We start from the raw sequence: 6,031 nt of genomic DNA, 5'->3' as shown, positions 1-6,031 counted from the left end.
GAGACTCCCCAATGTTCCTTCAGCATTTTTGTATTTACAATAGAAAAAAAGAACAAAGAATTCCTTACACAGTGAAGGCAGAGAATGACTGCCAAGGAAGTTCCTTGAAAGAAAATTCAGGTAAAAAGTGAGTGATTTGAGAAACCATCCCACTAATAAGGAGGTCCCCTGATTGATATAACTCATGTGGAACAGGGATAGGTTCAGTTGTGAGGCATTTTGTTGTATCTACTTCACACACCCAGAGAAGAAGCAGAAGCAACAAGTGTGGCACTGCAAGGCCAGTAGACTTGCAGCAAAGCTTCCCTCCAGATGCAAACATTCCTGCATCCATCTACAAGCTATGCCTGCCTTAAGGAGGCAACCTTGTCTGGCACCTGATTTTGCCACTTCTACAGAAAAGCAGACTTAATAACCTTGTCCCTAGCAGCAGCAGGGTTATGAGTGCATGCCTGAGGCATCCAAGAGACTGACAATGAACTCGTGAAGTCTGTCCTGTAAGACCTGAAAAAAGCAGTGACACAGATCAACGTGACAGAGCCCTGCCTGCCTAGTGCCTTGAATGACACAACTGGAAGGGTTTATGTAACCACTTTCGTAGTTGCTCCATTGTTGTTTTCTAGCCTTCGGAACGTCCAGAGCTCCATTCTCAGGAGAATTACAGCGATTTGGATAATGACAGGGAAGATAGATATTCCTTGGCTCTGAGTGGCAACATTGATCACAAGCATGCTGATTTGATTTTTATTTCAGGTATGACCACAAGTTTTCTTTGCTCTGTGAGCAGATGGTATGGAATGATGATGAGGAAATATGAGCAGGCATTTATGTAGGGATGGTGGAGAATTCAGCCACGGATTCCAGTGAGGCCGGATTCTGTAGAATCCAGCCCCCTGGAATCTGTGGCGGAATGGCCTCCTGCCCCCCCACCCCAGAATCCCCCAGGACAGCACTTACCTGCAGTGGATGCAGCGGATTCAGCAGTGGCGGCGGCCTTTCCGGCAGCGGCGGCTCCGGCAGCAGCTGCTCCAGCAGTGGCTGGTCTCTTGGCCAGCCGCGGCCAAGCTACTGCAGTGGCCATTGCCGTCCTTCAAGCTGTGATAGGCTACGTAAGAATTTAAGTAGCCTATCATGGCTAACCCCCCCCCCCAAAAAACCCAGTGTGCGCAAATGGCGGCAGCTACGGTGGCCACCATTTGCGTTCTCTATTTTTCGCCATTCTAGCCTACGTAAAGATTTACGTAGGCAATTACAGCGAAAAAAAGGGAACCGCAAATAGCGTAGTGGGCGCTATTTGCATTCCTTTTTTTTCCCCACCATGTTATCCTACGTAAATATTTACGTAGGCTTTTACGGCGAAAAAAGAAAGAAATGCAAATAGCACCCACTTCGCTATTTGCGGTTCCCTTTTTTTCACCATAATTGTCTACGTAAATATTTACGGAAATATTTACGCTGTAGCCACCGCCATTTGCATATGCTGGGTTTTTTTTTGGGGGGTAGCCGTGATAGGCTACATAAATTCTTACATAGTCTATCATGGCTGCCTGGCTGGATGCAAATAGTGGCCGCTACGGTGGCCACCATTTGTGTCCGCAGTAGCCTGTCCGTGGCCTGAAATCCAGCTGTGGATGGCCCTGGCTGGCTGCTCCACAGCCTGGCCGCAGAGCGGAGCTGGCCGTCAAGGATTCCGGGGAGGGGAGGACCGGAACGCCTCCACCTGGTCAAGGATTCCAGGGGGAGGGACAGTGCACCCCCCCACTGCAAAAGATTCCGCAAAAAGGTAAGTGACTTTCATACATCCTTACATTTATGGCCATAAGATGAAGATATCAGCATGACCGCTGTTGTGATGTAGACCAATTTCATAAAGGAGTTGGGAGTCATAATTTCTCAGAGAGACAACAAATGGTTAAAATATTTAGTCAGAGAACACAGGAGGAAATAAGATCACTGATTTAGGGAGCAATCCTGTGGCCACGACACTGTCTAGAGGGTCATAGGATTTTTCATTTCTGGAAAATGAGATCGGAGGCAGGGCTCCAACGTCAGATCACAGAAACTGTGCTCCTTGCTCCTCCCCATCCTCTCATAGCCAGTGTGCTTCTCTGTGCACTGGCAACATCTCTGCACTAGGGATGGGGGAGAATTTCTCCCTGAAACTTCAGGGGGCCGAGCGCCAACGCATTCGGCCCCCCGAAGGTTGTTCAGGGAGAAATTCTCCGCGCCCCCCCGCCCCCCGCCCCCCCCAGGATGGGACTTACCTTTCACGAATGTCCCTCCCGGCGGCGGGTCCCGGAGGCGGTTCGTCAGGTCTTCGTCAGGGGTGGGGGCAGCAGCCGGTCTTTCGACCGGCTGCCGCCGCCGCCATTACAAGCAAAGTAAAAAAAAAACAACAACGCCTAAAAAAAACAACAACAAAACAACGCTATTTGCATTGCCCTTATTTTCGCCATAGTCTACGTAAAGATTTACGTAGACTACAGGGACCAAATAAGGAACGCGAATGGCGGCTCCCTATGGGGGCCGCCATTTGCATACGCGCTTTTTTTTTTTTCCAAAGTCACCCTTGATAGGCTACGTGACGATTAACGTAGCCTATCATGGCTGACTTTGCAGATCTAGCCATGATAGGCTACATTAATTGTTACGTAGCCTATCACGGGGCTTTTTTTTTTTTTTTACTTTTCTTTGAAGTTCACGGCCGGGGAGACGGGGCGCTTCTCCCCGGCCTGAATTTTGGCCGGGTGAGGAGGAAAGCCTCCCCCCCTGGCCTGAACTTCGGGGGGAGCAGTGAAGCGCCTCCCCCCACCGCGAAGCAAGCTGCGAGACCAGGTAAGTGACTTTCGTGAACCCCTACTCTGCACTCAGAAATAGAGTGTGGTGATGGGGAAAAGGTGATGGTCCTGTGGGTTGTGAGGGGAGGAGACTGCAGAAGTCATGTCATGCAGATTCCCTTTGCTGTGTGGCCTCCTTCCTTCCCCAATCCCGAATCCATGGCTAGACAGGCAAAATTTTACATCAAGCCAAAAATGCAGGGCAATCAGTGCACGGAGGTGAGAATCACCACTGTGCTACATCCACTCTGCTCTGCATACTGGGCTTCCTCTGACTTTGTAGGCTGCTGACTTTCTCCATAGGATTGCATGCTTTTCTGCTTTCCTATCAAGGGCCAACACAGAGTCTTCAGAGTTCCTGCTCATGGATGCACAAACATGAAAATGTTCGACCCAAAAGTTTTTGCCCTGAAAATATTCACTGGTGATTGTACACACCCACTCACCACCACCACCACTACCACCTCTACAGCAACTGCCTCATCCCCCTACCAGGAGAACCTTTTCAAGTGTACATGGGGCAGCAGAAGAGAGATGCATCAGTGGCAGAAAGGGGTCCATCTTCCTGGTGGAAATTCCTTGCTGCCACTTATTGCATTGGGATAGCAAGTCTCAGCATCCCACTTTGAAACCTGACAATGTTTGCATCAGCTTAAATAACTGAGGCCTTCCTTTGTAGGAAATATATGCAAATATTGCCAGTGTCTTTTGGGAGAAGCTAGTAGATGCAGTCCTATTCTCAGTAAATTCCTTAGTGAGAAAGGATACATTCAAGATGATAATGGAAACAAGATGGTACCAAGTTACTAGCTAAAAGAATATAGAGAATGCAGTAACCACATGAAATACAAGCTCACAGAAATGCCATGCCTACTTTAACAGCAACAGCATTCTATTGTCAGATGTGATTCCCTACCACAGTGACCACACCTGATATTTCCCTTTTCCTTATACTTTTACAATTTGACATGCTATGTGATGTGATTGGTTATTGTGTCCTTTTCCCTCCTATCTCTTCTAGGGATGTACGAAAATCACTTAACTTTTGGGGATTATGCTGATGGTGCGGGGGGGAGGCGTTCCGTCCCTCTCCCCGGAATCCTCACCGGGAAATAAGTCCCTGCAGTCAGCCGTGATAGACTACGTAAATGTTTACGTAGCCTATCATGGCTGATTAAAAAAATAACAAAAAACGCACGTACGCAAATGGCGGCGCCCATGGGCGCCGCCATTCGCGTTCCTTATTTTGGCACATCTTAGTCTATGTAAACATTTACGTAGACTAATATGGCAAAAATAAGGGGAACGCAAATAGCGTAGATGCTACGCTATTTGCATTCCCCTTATTTTTGCCATCTTAGTCTACGTAAATGTTTACATAGACTAAGACGTGCCAAAATAAGGAACACAAATGGCGGCGCCCATGGGTGCCGCCATTTGCATACGCACTTTTTGTGTTTTTTTAATCAGCTGTGATAGGCTATGTAAACATTTACGTAGCCTATCACAGTGTTTTTTTAAAAAATCTAGCCGTGATAGGCTATGTAAATCACTTTTTTTGTTTTTTTTGTTTTTTACCTGGAAATGGTGGCGGCGGCAGCCGGTCGGAAGACCATCCGCCGCAGCTGCCACCGCCGAACCACCGTCGGAGCCGCCGCCGGAGCCACCGCTGCCAGGAAGATCCGCCTAAGGTAAGTCCCGTCCTGGGGGGGGACAGGGGGCCGTTCCGCCACTGATTTCGGGGGGCCGAATGCGCTGGCATTCGGCCTCCCCGAGATCCGTGGTGGAACTTTTGTACATCCCTAAATTCTCTTCCCATCTCTCCATACTTTCCTCTCCCCCTCCCCCCGATCTTCATATTGATCATACATTTCTCTCAGGAGTTTTTATCCACTAAAATACATCAAATTTGAACACCAAAGTTATTGCACTCTCTGGGCACAAAAAAAACCAGTTTCTTCAGTCAGAGCTAGGTCCATTTCCAGAGGTGTTTATTCATTTATCTTAAGAATTCAACCAGTACAGGGGAAGAAGCAACATAGCAACCACTGCTCACTCTCACCCACCCCAGATAAAGCAGTCATGGGTATGGCTGAGAGTTCATTATTTCTCATAAGGCATGGGAAGCTAAAGTAAAAAATCTTGAACAACAAATTATGCCATGGGACCATAAATTCCTCCAAAATGATAATTGGCAGCTTGGAAAAATGGAGTCATGTTGAGTAAACAGATTTCCTGGCTTCTTCCTTTAATTGGATGATGATGATGATGGTGATGATGATGATATTTTTACTGCAGACTTAACTGAAGAAGGATGAACTACTGAGGTAAAATCTAGGGATGTTGGAGAAATCCTCCACGGATCCCAATGAGTCTGTGAAGGACTCCCTGAAGTCCATGGAGGATCGGATCCCCTACCTTCTCCTGAAGGGTGAAGTCCTCGCTGGCGGATCCTCCCTGCCGCCAGCTCCGAAGCCCCAGTGATACAGCCGTCATGGTCATATCATTGGGGTAGGTAAGGTGAGTCTCCAGATGCAAATGGCATCCGGAATGCTATTTGTGGCCGTAAAGGCCTTAGTTTAAGGCAAATGCAGCCATAAATGGCTGCATTTGCCTTAAACTAAGGCTTTTACGGCCACAAATGTAGGGATGACAGAGAATTCCGCCATGGACTCCAGTGAGGCCAGATTCTAAAGAATCCATGGCAGGACGGCCTCACCCACCATGCCACCCTACGGAATCCCCCTGGACGGAATGGGCCTAGCAGTGGATCCTGCGGCTCCGGGAGCTCCAGTAGTGGTGGCGGCAGATGCAGTGGTGGCGGCAGCTCCAGGTGGTCTCCTGGCCACTGCCAGGCTGCTGCAGCTTCAAATGGCAGCCATCGTAGTGGCCGCCACTTTAGGGATGTACAAAAGTCACTTACCTTTTCGAAGGGTGACATTCGCAGTGGGGGGGAGGTGTTCCGTCCCTTCCCCCAAAATTCTCTCCGGCTGGCTCCACTCCACAGCAATTCCCCAGAGCCACCTGCCAGGGCCACCTGCAGGCTGACATCTGGCTGCTGAGCAGCCTGCAGGGACACAAATGTGTGTCCCTGCGGCATGATAGGCTACGTAAATATACGTAGCATGATAGGCATGATAGGCTACGTAAATATATATATATATATATATATATATATATATATATTGCCATGA

Source organism: Heloderma suspectum, chromosome 6 (genome assembly GCF_057233095.1).
Source record: "Heloderma suspectum isolate Gila_16-S chromosome 6, 16-S_ref, whole genome shotgun sequence".
In the NCBI taxonomy this organism is placed as follows: domain Eukaryota; kingdom Metazoa; phylum Chordata; class Lepidosauria; order Squamata; family Helodermatidae; genus Heloderma; species Heloderma suspectum.
Note: the sequence above shows the minus strand (reverse complement) of the source record.